At 35.0% G+C, this 17597-nt stretch overlaps 1 protein-coding gene across 1 annotated transcript in view; it reads right to left on the reverse strand.

The window, feature by feature from the left end:
• Positions 1–16736, reverse strand: part of Eip93F (Ecdysone-induced protein 93F) — a 90398-nt gene extending 73662 nt beyond the window's left edge. The window contains exon 1 of the mRNA XM_089590599.1: positions 15661–16736. The gene's annotated coding sequence lies outside the window, so the exon portion shown is untranslated. The remainder of the gene's footprint in view (positions 1–15660) is intronic.
• Positions 16737–17597: the final 861 nt, after the last annotated feature.

Here is a 17597-nt window from a genome sequence, read left to right on the forward strand (position 1 = left end):
CCCTCGCTACTGTGTATGTAGGGGGGGTTGGGATTTTTTTTTTTAATATACCGAGTGGTAGGCTTCTTCTTCTTCGCCACCTCTTCCGCCTTCGTCTCTTTTTCACGTACTTTATTAACAGCGCGGTTTTAATGAAAAGAGCACTACCCCCACCACTATATGTGCACCCATGCGCGCAGCTGTGGCACTCTCTTGGTTTTTCTATCCCGGTTACTGTTATAACGTTAAGGTTGAAATTAATTAACCAAAGGAGAAGGGTACGATCGGGTTACAATTAATGGAACGCTTAGCGGTGCTAGTGAGATTTTCGTTTTTCTATTATCACTGTATTATTTTGTCAAAAAATGATAGACAACTATTGTGGGAATTTTTTTCAGTAGCTGATAAGGTGGTGTGTGTGTGTGTGTTTTTTTTTATATACGAGCAAACAGGGATTTTTAATGCCCGTTGGTGTATGGAAAAAATTAAAAGCTCGAGAGATTCTTCCCTAGGAGAGCCTTGAGGTAGGAAAGAGGAGATCGTTAACTTTGTTATCGTATTATGTTGCGAAAGAAAAGTGCTCAGCTTGTGCTGCTGGAGCAAAGGCTCAGCTTCAATTTTTTACCGCTAATGCTGCGCTTGTGGGGTTGGCTGCTTTTAAAGGGTGGAGTGTAATTTTTATTATTAGTTGTTGATAAAATCGTTGATTTTTTTTTTCCTTCACATCGATGAGAGTGATGTTGAAAAATTACTTTCAAATGCATAAGAAAAGTCTGTATTTGGGGTTAGTAAAAAATTGCTGTTTCGAATTTTTCATCCTTGGATGTTTATAAAATTACATACACTTCAGATTTTTAACTTTTTCCTTTTTTTTTTTTTACTATGCAAGACTTGAACAATCTTACAGAGAATAATTCTCGTGGAACGTATTTTTAGGTAGATTAAGTTATATAATACTAAAGCCTTAATCTCATTATTCTGAAAATTGAAAAATTGCAAATAATAAAAATAAGTACCATTAATGTTTTCATTTTATAATTAATGATACCTAGTAAAGAGTAAAAATAATTCGTCAAAACTTAATGAATAACATATTTGTTACTTGATTTCAGACATAAATTTTTTTAATAAATAAAACCAACAGCTTTATTAACACTCTTGCAACTTTTGAAGAAAAAATAATTCTTCCAGTAATTCTAGTTGTAAGGTGAAAAAGACTGAACCATGCACGAGACTTTCGTCCTCAAAACTGGCCATGTGATTAATTATATTTAAGTTTCCGTACTTTTTCGTTTCGATTATTATTATTATTATTATTATTATTATTATTATTATTATTATTATTATTATAATTATTATTTTTTATTTTTTACTTTTTTTCTTTCCCCAAGTTGTAACATATAAGTTGACTTGCGTAAACCCAGATAATTTTTTTGATCTGCCGGAATAATTTGCCAGCATACGGCCAATGACATGGTGCAACATATGACATTATAAATAATTACTATCACTTAACACGTCATATTTTAAATCGTTTCAACAAATGTTAGGGTTCCTCGAGTGTACGTACAGGCTAAATTGCATCTCTCACTTTCCTTGTAATAAATAATACCTACACAATTCACGCAAATACAAGTGTGTTAAATTGCACGTTAAGTAGCTAGGTTTTCTCTTAGATACGCCTATTACGTGCTAAATTATACGTAGATGATAAAGAAATCAATTATTTTTCTGCTAAAATGTACTTTGAAATTGAAAAAATTAATATGTGTAGGAACAAATAAATACATGTACATGCATAGTTTTTTAATATATTTTTTTTCAAAAATTGGTCTTTGATTGATAAACATCAAATAATAATTTACAGAAATCATTAGACACAATGAGGTTACTCCTCAGGTATTCTACGTCTTTCTAAACACGGTTAAGTAGAAAAGGACCGTATTTGGTCAGACCTAAACTTACGACTACACGATACAATTTCTGGATCACATAAAATTGATGAATGATTCTTTAATGTTATTATTAAATTGATATTAAATAACATTTTAAACCGAGCGATTTAAATAGTTAATTAATTTTAAGTTTCTTAATAAACTTTATTTCTAACTTCTTACATACAAATGCTTACGTAAAATGCAACAGTCAACGACAAACAGGTGTATAAATTTGTATCCTCACACAAAAAATGGTTATATTCTTCATCAGAAGTTTTTGACAACTTTTCTTAGGCGATATCAAATTCCAGCACTTTCCTTCTCGTCTGACACACGTATACGAAAACCAATCGCCCAACAGTACCTGGAAGCTCTCGGTCCCAGCCTCGCCCAGATCAATCTCAAGAAGACCCGCTCGGGAAGAAGGAAGCGGACGAGCAAGAACACACAGAGCTATCGTCCCACGAAGAGAATAAGCGTGGTTGGTGTGTCCTACCTGTTACGTGAGTCGAGGTGAAGAGAGTTATCTCCCTCGCTCTGTGCGGGTTATTGTGTACGCCCACAAAGTGGAGCGCTAAGATAGCGTCTCTTTTCTCTCGGTGTGAATTTCCAAGTTTGACCATCTTTGCTTCGCTCTTGTTTCGTACAACAGTGACTTTGCGTCTTCTACTCTGTTCCCTTCGTTCGTTCAGTCAAAGTACTGCGCTGTTTATTGAACAATCTTGTCTTTGGCCAGAACACTTGGTTTATCTAATATTTGGAGGGAACGAATAAGGATGCTTGATAAAATCTGGTTGATTTTTCGCTCTGCGGTTTAAGGGATGCGTCTCTCTGAGAGATGGGTGTGTATTGATAAGGCGATCCATTTTTCGAAAAGTAGTTTAGTATTTTGTTTCCAAGTGCTTAAGAGCTTGGTAGTCGAATTTTTAAAAATTATCGCAGTGAAACAAAATTTGGAGAAAAACATTCGTCCTGAGAAACGCTTGTTTTGAAAATAAAAAAAAAGTCTTTCAAAAGCCCTTGTCTGAAGTCTTGTAACACCAGAAAAGCGGCGTGCAAGCGAGCACTCAAAAACTATGTCAAGCAGCTTGTATAGTAGTTTAAGTTTTTAACTGCATTACTCGTACTCTCGTTCGTGGTACACAAAACTGGCAAAATAAGCGTGAGTTGGGAGGTAATTTATTCAAATTACGTACCGTGTCAATGGACTATAGATAGATAATTCTTCTATTCATTATAATACACATAGTACAGTGTTTTTTTTTTTTTTTTAAATACGTAAATCCAAAATTACATGAGGTATCCGAATGAAAGCTACTGAAAATCAAAAAAAAAAAATTCACGAGGTAATAAACTATTAGTATAAATTAAAATCTGTAACAGTTGTTTTAAAAAAACTGCGTGAGGGTCTCAAGACCCCAGACGGAAATGAAGCTGCTTCACATATTTGGTCAACGAAATATTATCTGATAATAACTTTAACGAGAATATGCGTTGAAACCAATACACACACCATATCTTCCGATGTTCTAGTTATTTAGGTGGGCGGACGATAAGCCTCCTCAATATCCCTCCACAGCCAATAAAATTTTATGCAATCCCCCAAATATCCCCACAGCGCCTCCATTTTTAGATGCCCCCCACAGCTCCCCCACAATTTTATAAGAGAATTGTTAATCGATAGTCTTAGTTTTTTAAATTTATTTATTAATTTGTATGAAGTTCGGGTGCATTGACTATTGTTTTGTCGATTGGTTTTAAAAATTCCCTTAGTATTGATTTACGCAAGGGAGACTAGGCACCTTGCGCAAATGAGGTATTACTGTCACAGCACATTTGCTGAATTCTCTATACAGAATTTACGATACGTACGTCTTTGTAGTTTTAGTTGAATATTTCTTAAACATTTTAATTATAAATAGAAAAAAATAAAGTAAAATGAAAAGTTATCTTTCACCTTAACTACACCTCAAATTTTGAACTCCTTCTTAAAAGCATTCGTTTTTTTTTACTAAACAACTAATTTTAGTTGATTTACTTCCTATATTAGTGTTTTAATATTTTTAAATATGTATATTTTCATTCCTGGCATAAAAATTAGAATCAGTGAAAAAAGTATGGGCTGATATAAATAAAGTATATACAAAAATTAAGACACATCAACTCTATATTTTAAAATTTATTTTTCAAACATTTTATGTTCAATCATTTTTAATATTTAACAAAATTCATAACAAAAAAACGGTAATAGCGCTTGTAAAATTGCATTGATCAGTGATGTTCAGCACGCACTGTAAATATTTCAATAATCATTGAACATGAACTTTTTAAATATTATTTTTTTAATACGCATTTACAATTTTAGTTAATATATCCTCAATGTTAAATACTTTGTACTTCAAAAAATATCCAAATACTCCATATCAAATAGTGTATACTAAAACATTAGCCAACAATTTTGAGACACTTGTACCATGAGTGTGTGTGATTGTCAATCAATATATTATTGTTAAAATTAATGTCAGCTAATGTTTCGATAATCACATATATGATGCAGTTTTGCTTCTGTCAGAGGTTCTGAGATCTCTCTCTCTCGAGATTTTTTTTTTTTCAGTGTCATGATACATAATTAGTAGTTATCATCACAGAATCGCCATCATCATCGGGACTATTTTTCGGCCCGAGGGACGAAAGGGCAGCCCTGATTGGATGTCGATTATGTGTTGAACACCATTTTTTCTAATGAGTACGCAATAAACTTTCAAATGTCACAAAGAACGCCCCGAGGTAGGGAAAATGAAACTTATTTTTATATATAAACGTAAAGAATAAAAATGATAGAATGACTGACTATACAAAGTACATAGTTGAATCAGAGAAAAATTATCGTTGCTGGAGTAGCACACTGTGTGCAAGTTTCAACTATATACACTAGCCAGCAAGTAACAGCTGCATTACTATATAATAATGAGATACGTATGATGGGTGGTCGTAGAGGCGGGGATGCCTCCGAGACGGTGAGACTCGATCACTTCCGAGCTCCTACGAATTACTGACTTCGAATAAATCCAATAAGCAACGCCCACTATGCAGCACTGCAGTATCGGCAGCACCGATAGCTATACACATGCTCAAGCATCTATATCCATGCGTGTGCTGGTTTAGTGGTCACTGAGTGGAGTAGGGAAATCATGTCTCTAGTTTTACATCTTTCGATTCAATTTCACATATCTCTGAGCTCCAGAATCGCGCGTAAGAAGCTTTGCTTCAACAAACAGACATGATGAAAAAAAAATTTTTAACTTTGTATTTTTTAGCTCGAAAAGTGCTTTTAGTGCTAATGCGTAATAAAAGATTAAAAATGATATCAATGGACCACTTCAATATCGAAAACACTATTTGATTATTCTTCATATTTTTACTGTTTTTTTACACACTATGCATTGCTTTTTCGACTTTATTTTGTAAGAATTATTGACTTTTCTCGTACTATGAACAATTGCAACGAAAAATTAGTGCGACTACCCACTGCTATTACGGAAATAAACATCATGTAACGATTGCATGGATTTTAATTCCAATGACTCAGGAAAGGAAAACGTACTTATGATTTTTCAAGTACGAAAAAAATCATACGTTTTTTTGAAAAAAGTGATCATTTAATACAACTTTTTTTTTCATCGTCAATATTCAATATAATCGTTGAAACTTTTATATCATTTTCAGATAAAGATGTAGGTATTATTACGCAATAAATTGCATTATTATAATAGAACTAATATTAATTGATAGTATTACGATGGTTATTTACACAAAAAATCTGATTTTCATCGCTTCAAAACAAAATATGATTAATAACTCATAATGGTAGCGTCAAAATATTTGAGAACTCTTTGAAACTTCTAGGCTCTCAAGAGAGATTTTTTTTTTTTTTTTTTTTTTTTTAATGAAAAAAAAAACTAAAAAATCTCTTGATTCCAACAAAGATTAAGTGCCGACTGAGTGGGTGCAAGAAAAACCGTTCATTAACTTTAAATTGTGTTAATGAACATGTTTTAATCTCCCACCATAAATATTAGCAAATAAATAATTTATTTGTGACGGTAACCTTTTTTTATGAGTTAACGTGACGCGGTCACTTCCCTCCTCGAAACCTCGAAGTTTACGCAATAACAACATCGTCGTCGCACAAGCGATTTTCGGATCCATCCTCCTCCATGTCTTTCTTGCAATATAGACAGACAATGCATACACATAATCCCAAAGGCGGAGTACAGGTAGGCGAGCGTTGAATGGGTACACTCGATGATACGAGGCGGCACGTCAGTTTCTGTCAGTCGCGCCTCTATTATATCCATTTCGCGGTGACAGGAGCTGTTTGAATGCCCCCGCGAATTTAGGTCGGTATTATATCGTTGTCGTCGTCATTTTTGTTGCTGTTGTTGTTGTTGTTGTTGTTAAAAGCTCTTTCAAATCCATGCAACAGCGGTCTGTGTTAGTTAGATGCCGGCGCGTTAACGTCGGAAGGACGGATCGACAGTCCTGCGAAGCGCTCTTGCTTTTGTATCGATACAACCTACTTTGACTCGATTGTTCTTGTGCTGGTGAGCTGTTGCTAACTTTTTTTTTTGTTTTATTCGTTTGTTTTACTTTGTTCTTTGGATTATTGTCAAGCTCGTTGAAAACGACAGTAGTTTTTTCCCGATCTTTCCGACTTTTTGAGGTTAACAGGTTTTTGTAGTGTTTTTTTTTTTTTTTTTTTTTTTTGTTTTTTTTGTTTTTTAAACTTAAACTCACGTGGGCTGGTTAAAGTGATTTTTTTCTCACAGTATGTTTTACGACTGTTTCGGTAATAAACTGAATTTGGGGAACAAGTAGCCCATACTATTTTCTTCTGTTACTCGATCATTGCATACAGAGCCACAAAAAAGTAAGTATTTTTTTTGGTCTAGAAAGCTTTCATCATGAGTAACATGTCAGGTTCTGCTGACTGTAAAAGCGTTAGATAATATAATAAACATTTTTGTATTAGACCTTTCTTAGACCTCTTTGTATTAGGTTACTTTTCTATTAGACCTGGTATGTTAATTCTGACCAAATATTTAGATTCAGCGACCAAAAAGCTAGTCTAGTCCAATAAAATAATAATAGTACGTTACGTTTATTACTATTCTATTTTTCCGCTTGGGAACCCGAAATTAAACGGTGGAGGTGCTATTATGAGGTTAGAAGACGACAAAACAATTTTTTTTGGATCTTTAATTAAGTTGTCCAATAAGTTTTGAGCGTGTCATTCTTCATTCGAGCGATGAAAAATGTTTTAAAAAATTAAGAATTAATTTTAAAAGAAAAAAAAAAATTCACAAAATGTAATGAGTTATAACGATATATGTACTGTAGAAGTCGAAGGCACAGCTACAAAATGATGTAGGTCGGGAGTCCATAAATGGGAAGTAGCTTTCCTTGTAGTCGATCAGGTTTAAATTGCTTTATTGCCCCTCCCCCCTTTCAAGCTTTTACGCCCGTAGTTTTCAAAAAGTCACCTAAGTAAATTTTTTTTTTTTTTGTTGTTTACTTGTGGCCCAATCAAACTAAAAGTCTAGCAGTACAGAGTAACGAGATGCCGTCACAAATTCCCATGGATTTATCTGAAAAAATACGAGCAAAAGGAAGTAATTTTCCAAACGCACAGCCGAAAAAAAAAACAGCTCAAAAGGATCATTGAAAAGCGTTGGAGTGGAAGACTAAGAGCTTGAGTCGAAAGCTTTCAACTGTACAGTAACGCTGGTTGGCACGCAATTTCGAGATTAGCGGTCTTTTTCGTTCGGAAGGGTACCTATAGCAGCCGGAAGGTGATGCTGGTATTATAAATATGGTAGCGATTTTTTTGCGGCATTCGATCTCTCTGTCCATTTTGTTTCTGCTGTTTGAGCTTTTGTAGAAAAAGCTTTTGAAAAAAAAACACGGCTGGGTCAAAGCTCGATTAGGCGCTCTTTCAATTTTTCAAAGAGTTGTTGCTGAGCTTCGGGTGGATCTTGCCCTCGATTAACCAGTTGCTTCCTTTTTAGCTTGGGATTTTCATTTTGGAATGGGTATCACGCCAGACCTTTGGGGAGTGCAGTAACAAGGTGCAACGGTTTTATAGCTGAGTGGTATAATGAAATCGTTTTTAAATTTTGCTCTTCAAAACACATTATCCAAAAAAATTTTACTTTGATATTCATTATCTCGTCATTATCTAGAAAAAATATATCTTTTCAAACGATATTGAAAAACGTTTTGCTTCAAAAACTTGGAAAAAAAAAATTAGATACATGCCAACTCTTCGAGTCTTGACAGAAGATGCGCCGTCGTTTTAGGAAAGTTTCGTCCTCAGGAAATTTACGACACGGTCGCGAGCGTCCCCCCTCCCTCCTGTGTAGTTGTCGCGGCCTAAATCGAGTCCGTACCAAATTTTCTACTTGAACCTACTGAATGGACGTCCGCGAATTCAGCTTTCTAAAGCGACTGCGGTGCACTTGGAAGATGGGCAATGTCGTACTTGCGCGTGCGTGCGCTGAAGATGCTGCGCAATTTATTTTTTTTTGTCTCGGCGGATTTGTGCGCTGAAAATCAATCGTTTAAAGCGATTGATTTTTTTATTTTTTTTTATTATTATTTTTTTTTTAAATTAATTTATGTGCGGCTTGAAACTTTTGTACGGTAAAAAAATAATAAAAATTGCATGTCACAGGAAATCATTGACGAAACCCAATGCTACGCTATGTACTCGGAGATGCTTCTTGGTTGGTGAGATAAGCTTGTAAAAAAATATTGATGCTAATCACTCTCGAGGCGTCTAATTTAAGTAGTAACTCACCTTGATTAGTCAGACATTTTGTAATGTCATTTGACTCAAATTATATTCTGCTCTTACCGAGATCTACCTATGAATGTTCGATATTATTTTTTTTTCGTTAATTTTTTTCATCAAGCTAAAGTCATTTTTGTACAATTTGTAACTCTTATATATTTTCTAGTCTTAATAAATATTTCAATACAAATTTCGAATGAAAACAATTAAACTTAAATTTTAAAAAATTTACTGCTATAACGACAACAAACATAAATTATTCCTCACTTTTTAAAAAATAGCTGAATTGAAGTCGTAAGGTAGTTGAAAAAAAAAAAAAAAAAAAAACTTACATGCTTGTAATCAACAATGAACAAGCCGCTCTTGCGAACATTAGGCGCCGTATCACAAGCACATCTCGACCTAAAACATGGATCAAGCTGACCGATAAAAATCGCAAAAGCCAGTTACTATCTGCTTGGCGATGATAAAAATTTTGCGATGCACTGGAAATACAAATAAAGAATCGGTGCGTGATAAGATCTGATTTTTCGTCGCTTGCCTCGTCGAAAAGAATGAAAAATTCTGTGTTACTTCTCACGAGCGTATGCACCTTTTTTCGAGAAAAACGAAATAGACTCATAAAATGGCCGAAATCCGCGAGCTCATTCCATATGTATATGTATCCTCGTTATCGCAATAGTAGGACTTTTTTTTTCTCATGCGTTTACACAACGTAAATGGACTCGTGTCTGTTTTGCTTTACGATGTCGATGCCGGGGGCAGCGACAAGAGCGACTCGCCGGGTCAAGGACATGCTTGCCAATCTTTTTTTTTCCTGGCGGAAATTGCGAGTAACCAACTGATTGTCGTTTTTCGCGAATTTTCTCACTTCTGTAATCAACCTCCTCGAGACTTTGATTTTTCTTTCTCCTCCTTTTTCTATTTTATGCTTTTTTTTCTCCTTTTTTTCCCAGGATAGAAGTTTCTTTGTGTACGCACTCGGAGACTACACATTTTTTTTCACGTGTAATTTAAGGTTGCAAAAATGAACATGTGTGTCATGGCATTTTTCGCGCGTTCCTTTTGTATGCATTCGTGGGAAACAAAGTGTTGCGCAAGAATTGCCTTTTCTCTGTATGCACACATGTATACTCGTCGATTGGTTTTAATTTTTTTCCGATTTTTATTTTTATTTACATACGATGGTTAGAAATCACTTGTCAGATAAGTAATGATAAATAATCAGTAATCCCTCGAATTTATTAACACGATGATATGAACGATTAAATATTGAATAAGGATTTATCTAGGATGTTACATTTTTTCGGGAGTAATACATTTTTGATGTGCTTTGCCTTGTTTATCACTATTCTGATGTTTAAATTTATTTTTAATAACATGAAAAAACGTCCTCATCTCGAAGTACAATGATCCTACTAAAATAAACCAAATGTTTATTATCTTATACATGTAATTTCAATTTCTCAAACTTACCTCTTAAGGCTTCCAGGCTACTCCCAGGCTACTTTCGAATTATTTTGTAAACAAACAAGTTATCCAGTTTGTCATATGAAATAATTTAATAAAAAAAATTTTTTTTACGCGTACATGTAAAAAAATTGTTCAAAGTTATTATTTTAATTATTAAAAAAAAAATTTCAAGCTAGTTATTTTTTCTTAGTATAAACCTTAGTGGTATCTTTATTTTTATTTACTTCACATAAACGTTGCATCTTGAAAAAGACCTCATTTCTGCGACATTGATCATCTTATTTTATTTTTTTCTTTTTTTTGTGAATTATCAAAAGAAAATTAAAAACAAAAATTACATTTAGTTTTACCACACAGCCAACCTACGCACCAAACTACAACACAAACAGCTCAATTCTTCAAACGTAGTTCTGTCTCGCAATCAGTGTACTTACATCACTCCTCTCCTATACTGCTAATCTAGAAAAGTCAGAAGCCCTGCAAAAGCAAGTTTACGAGAAACTATCGAGAAACAACCGAACAAAAAAAAACCACTGCCAATTTATTAAAGTTTCCTCATATTTTTTTTCGTAATTTTTGTGTGTTAATTCTATCCATTGTAAATATCAATTTTCTATCAATTTATAATAATTAGAAATTTTTAACAAACCATAATAATAATTGAGTTAATCCTAGTTTTTTTTCATCCCGGTCTTTTTTTTAATGATTTTTTATATGTAGGTATCTAACTTTTTCAATAGCATCGATTTTCAAAGTCCGATGAAATTCAATTTTTCTTAACGTCCGTAGGTATCTCGACAAATAAAAAAATCTTTTTTTGGTAAAAATTGGTCCAGAGAATCCTGAGATATTGATGACGCATACAGCTATGTTCATCCACGCACAAGCATATCCATTTTTTATACTTGCGTCTATTTACACCCACGCAAATCTACATTCATAATTTTTTTCAATTTTATCTAGTCATATGTATTTTTGTAAAAAATTTCATTATCTTTCAGATTTTTAATTAAAAAATATCCTTGAACGATTTGAAAAAAATTTATTTGCTAAAGCCGATAAAGTTGAAATTAAAAAAAGAATAGACGATATAGAAATTTTATTTTTTAGCGTTGTCAGATATAGAGAGATTAAAGAAAGGAGGTCAATATCTACTTAAATCAGTTGAGTTGCATTATGAGATATAATGGATTACATACACACACACGCCCGCTCGCGCAGACATTGTTTTTGTTAGATTACTCTATACTGAAATTCTATATTTTACATCATATTATTTCATTACGTGATTATTCGTCCATTGCAAAGATTCTTTTTGAAGGAAGCAAACAACTTTGCCACTTTATTCATACAAAGCTTTCTCGTAAATATTTTCTAACATTTTTTTTCAACCAACGCCAATTTAATGTGAACTGAATAAACTTTTTATTGCGTCTGAACTTTATTATTTTGTTTTAGTTGTTAAAAAAGGTAGACTAGTCATAACATTGTCCAATCTCCGTTTGTTTGATGATCAGCCGACAGAAAAAAAAATTTCTTTTATGATTTAAAACTTAAAATATCTTAATACAGCCAAAAAAGGTAAAAAATTATCCCTACAAAAAAAAATCTAACCTAAATAATCCATAAAAGGAAAATGAAAAAAAAAAAAAAAAAAAAAAAACGTAAACCCAAAAATTTATTTTTTATCCGTAATAAGAATCTTAAAACAAACAAAAATAAACTACGTCACATCAAACTCGGTTGTCAGGATTCTGAAACACACGCGCGCGCTCACACATTTCTCAATTTCAGAAAACATATTTGTAGCACATTATCAAGATATGTGATTCGGGTGAGCCCTCTCTGAGAGGAAGCAAAATACAGTACTCCTTTTAATTTATGTATAAGTACATATTCGCGCTTCTTAACGCCTGGAAAAAACATGCATGTTATATCCAGTAGCCTTGAAATTTCCATCGATCACATGATTTTCGGGATGCGGTTTTAACGAGATGGAGTTTATGTGCGAATCAGTGCTCGCAAACTACTTTGCTGATAAGATCGGAAAATTTTGTCTATTTTCTTTTTGGCAAAGTACGATAATAATTGCTCGTTGCAGCTTTTTATTCGATTAATGTATTTTAATTGAGTCTAAGAATTGTTGTATCTTTTTTTTTATTGTTTTGTTTTTTTGTTGAATAATATATGAGTAATAATTTCATCTTGATAATCTTTATCCTTAACAAGTACCAAGTTACTACGTAACAACACTATGAAAAGATAAGTTTTGCACACTGGACGCTTAAAAAAATATCTCATCGTTTTGTGAAGAAAATTCTCATTAGGTTAAAGAAAAATTCCAGTGCTATGAATACAGCATATTACACAGATAAATGCATTCGCTTGAAAAGATATCACTAATTTTACACTGCTAACTTTACTCCAAACAATTTTAAATAGATTGCGTTTCACATTATTTCCATTCAATACATTTTTTCAATTCTATTTACTCGAAAAACCGTCCACGCTACGTGCGCAAGAATCATATTTCAAACAAAAAGTACAAATTTTCAAAAAATCCCCCGACACACGATAAGTAAGACTTTTGCTCAGAAAAAGAAAAAAAAACAGAATTTGCCATCGATTCCGTATCGAAAGAGTAAACACAACGATCCGATACCAATTTTTCGCTCGTCTGTTTCTTTATTTAACTAAACAAGCAATAATGATTCAGCTGCTCGCTTAGTGGAAAAAAAAAAGTATGAGAAGCATCCAGAGTAGGTCATTCATATTCGTAGCTAATCCGTCCGAGTGATAAATCCTTCGGACCTTATCACTTTTTCCCGAAGGTAATTAAGCAAGACGTAGTTTTTCTCAGGAACGATTTAATTGGCCAGAGTTTTGCTACATATCGTACTCGGATGGCTTATCGACGACTTATCTCGCAAAAAAATTGCGCTCTGCACTTCCTTCCGTTGTGCGTTTACCAATAAGCTTTTGGTGCGATTTCCGGAAGAGCTTCCACTGAGTGTTGCGAGTGTTTTTCAACTGAATTTTTTCGACTGTTTTTACTACCCCAATACAACCTTAAACCTTTGTAATTTTTAAATTAAAAAAATTCAACAAACCATCTCCCCCTTGTTTACTACACTATGTTAATTACAATTATCAAATTGGCGGTTAGAGATAAATTGTCAAATCGGTGGTTATAAAGAAATAAATTATCGAATTGGTTTTTAATCGATAAGCCCCATTTATAAATTATTGTCGAATTTAACACCTATTTTAATAAAGATGGAGTCACATGTTATTGAAAGAGGACGACCAGTTATTTATCTTAATAAATACACGTACACGTTCAAGGTAAACTTGTGAAACAAAGTGTAATATTGTTATTTATTTAAATAGAAAGAGTAAAAAGTTTTAAAGCTCGATTTGAGTAATACTGTCATTGAACGCGATGAAAATTAAAATTACGATTCTGTTTTAAGAACGACGAATTATCGAAAACGAACAGTAAGTAGTTCGACATAACCAAAATCCTTAACATTCGCGATAGTTCTTAAATATGCGCAAACTAAAGTCAATATCAAAATGTGGAGTACTGGTACACAAGAGGAAGTAAACGATAAAGAAAGAAATTATCTTGAGGGATGAATTGGCACAGTATCGGCAAGTGCGCAGTACTCGGTTAAACTTCATTAAAAATGTTTACAAAAAATGTTAACCAATGCACCAACACGCATGCACATGAGTATCAAACAATATTTTATAAATAACACCATGTGGTGGGAGGGTTAAAATAATAAGTGGAAAAACATGATTTTATGTACTGTGCAGATTCAGCTTTAATTAAAAAAAACAGAGCTGATTGCTTAAACCCATTCGGAATTACTTAAAAAATGATAACTTTGAACACGAAGTGGTTTAATAGACGAAAAAAGGCCAGTACAGATTTCTCCATGTTATTTTGGATGGCGAAATCTGAGTTGAGCTTTTTTTCGTCCAGACCGTCATCAGGTAATCGATGCAATTATCACAATCATTAACTATTTGCGGTATCTTGAAAAGTTATGGGAAAATATTCGTTTTTTACTTTATTGATGCCCACGTACTCTAATAACAATCGATTGATTATAAACAAATTGTTAAAAATCTCAAATATTTTATACGTATAATTGCCTTTCTGTACAAATTAGGTGCACTCAAACCATATGTATTTATTCCCCAAAAAGACTTTTGCATCGATACAGCAAACCCAAACTTTTCATCTGAAGTCATACTTAACAAAAGCGAAGACTACCAGTACCCTCAGTTGGAAAAATAAATATAATCGACACTGATTCGCATCCAACCTGGGCAACAAGCACAACAAGGATTCCCTCGGACTTGTTACAAGCCCCGGCGCATTTCGTTGCTTTTGTTTACCACGGTCGAGCACACGTTCTGTTAGAGTGTAGGAGGGAGTGCCATCCTATGGCTTGGTTAAATCGTAGGAAAATTTTATTTCCCAATACCCTCCGAACGAACAGGACCGCGCCATATTTCCCGGCGAGCTTGTCGAAAGCGCGCACATGCACGGGATGCGAGCCCCCCCCCCCCTCATATGCTGCTGCTCCTGGCACGGATCCAGCTAGAGAGAGGGAGGAAAAGGAACACAAATCGTAACGCGACAGGTTTCCGTGAAGCCACGTGCTCGTGGAGAAAAAGCCCGGCTTTTCCGCTTCCCCCGTTGTAGGGCAGTTTTGTAAAAATCATAACTGCTACATCAATCTAGCCGCACAGATTAAAATTCCATTGGATCAGGCACATTGGTATTTGACAACACTGTGCCACAACATAAAGATCCATACCGATCAATGACACGAGACTTCATGACCCTTTTGTTTGAATTAAAAATTTCCCTTTTTTCTCCTGTGCGGGTGTAGTTTTCAGGAATGCAAGCGCATCTTTCATTGCTTCGGGCGTGGAGTTGTCTAGACGCGCAACGTTTGTGTTTACGCAAGGCGAGAAGGGGATATGATAACGTCAGACAACGACGACGGTAATGGCGTTGAATTTCGTGAGGCGTGTCTTAGAAAAGACGACACACATTGGGGCGAATATCTCGTGTATGTACTCTCTAAAGTTAGATTAGTCGAATTAGTCAACTTTAGAGAAATGAAAATGCGTGTGGTAGCGTGGGTGATGTCACTCGTGTGAAAATACATTTTTTCCCCGATCGCGATAAGCGAAATGTCGAAAAACGTTGAAACGTTCTCACGAATTTTTTTTCTGTTTTTTTTTTTCAACTAGACCTCCTCGAGCGTGCAGTATAGTTACAAATCTATAAAAACGCAATTTTAAATACACACACCGAAAGTACGACTTCATTTTTCGATTGCTTTAGTGCACGGAAAAAAAAAATTTCATCGTTGAGAAGAATAAGTTACTCACTCGTTTCACCGGCTGCCGTCGCTGGTTCGCAGATATCACCAGTGCCAATTAATCCTTCTTTGAATTATTCGTTCTATTCGTCGACGTCGTCTTATTCTTCTTCGTTGATCACAAGCTGCTTAACGCACAACAGCGGCCAAACAACGAGAACAACAGAAACACCAAAAAACAACTAGTACAACGGCTACCACCGTGTTTTACAAAAAAAAACGAAAACATAAACAAAAAAAAGTGCCAAAAAAACTGCAACAATTATAACAACGAGAAGCGCCGAAATATAGGGAAAAAACTGTCGTTTATCTGCTGCTAATGCTGCTACTACTGCTATTCCAGTTCCAACCTAGCTTCGTCCTGATGCTCTCACCACCACCACCACCACCAACAGTTTAAACCACTAATACCGGCACAACCAGCGTTTACTTTGCTATCACAGTAAGTAGTAATTATAGTAACAGTAGCACGACCAACTCGGCATATCGCGTCAGTCAGTCGCCGCCGGTTGTGCTTGTCCGGCCTCTTGATCCCTCATTCTTCGAGAAGAGGCGATGGTGCACTTACGGTGTCGCGACGTCACCCAGAGATGACGTTGGCTCTACTGACAACCATGATGACGACGATGATCCTCTTCCTGGCGTTTCTTTGCTTCCGTGTCGTTGTCACCGCCTTCGTTTCGTTTTTGAATCAACTTATGTTGCTGCACTTTATCCCCCGAAGCACTAGTTGCCGATGTGCGTTAGCGCTGAGAAAAACAAAAAATTTTACACTCACTCAAGCGATGACGGCGATAATGACGTGCGTGAGACCCCATGGTCTTTTACTCATGTGAGAGTAAATCCACAAAAAATACATCCCGTTTTTGTCCTCGATTTTTTAATTAAAAAGTTTATTTTACGCACACCCTCGAGACAGAGCTCATTCCACTGTGGGGGAAAAATCTCGGAAAATCTCTTGTTTCGGTGGTGGTGGCAATTTTTTCACGAAAACCCGTGTTCAAGATTTTTTCCCCACAGTATATGACAATGAGCCCTATATCGGAGGTGTACCTCAAATAAAAATTTTATTTTAAAAAACGGAGCACAAAAACGGGACATATTTCGTGAATTTCCTCGTGTACAAAAAAAAAAAAAAAAAAAAACATTAACGACATTAAGAAAACACCTCCCGCCTCCCTCCTTAATCACCGAATCATTGAACGCGGAATCGTTTAATCGCAAAATAAACTTTAATTCATCTAATTTCTATTATTAAAGTAAGCATTAAAAAAAAAAAAAAAAACAACGATGAAGCACCTGCACGCGTGAGATATTTGCTACGCGTATCTCGGCCCCAACTACTATCTTCTTATCAATGTGTACGCTGTACGTGTGATCGGCGAACAATTAACCGCACTCTTGTCACCCGCATCGTCATATCGTCGTATCGACTCATTTTCACTGGCACTCCAAATTTCCTTCCCCCCCTCTTCCGTCCATGTATACGCGAAAATTTTGCCCCCGATAGTATTTATCAGCCAAGTCTCACACTGTCCTACCAATTCACTTTTCACCGTGTGCATAAATAGATGAAAGAAAATTAATTAAATAATAATTTAACCGTTAACAACATCAGCCCACTTACACGTCAACGTTGCACTGTGTCAACGTTTCCACTTCTTCACCCCACCCTCCCTATGTGAACTACTCCTCATCTTAAAAGCGGAGGGTGCACGTGTACAAGATAAACAACAATACACGAACAGTCGTCCCCAAACAATCGCTGGTATCCACAAAAAAAAAAAAAAAAAAAAACTCACGAGGATACAGAACTATTATCGGAACTGTCCATCGCCACAACCACCGTCACTACCATCACCATCATCATCATCATCATCACTATCCACTGCTGACACTATCCGCGATGACTATTATTTTAATCACAATGATATATTATCATCCTAC

This window comes from Copidosoma floridanum, unplaced genomic scaffold (genome assembly GCF_036245765.1).
Source record: "Copidosoma floridanum isolate Cflo_tuat_1 unplaced genomic scaffold, Cflo_Japanese_pri ptg000012l, whole genome shotgun sequence".
In the NCBI taxonomy this organism is placed as follows: Eukaryota; Metazoa; Arthropoda; class Insecta; order Hymenoptera; family Encyrtidae; genus Copidosoma; species Copidosoma floridanum.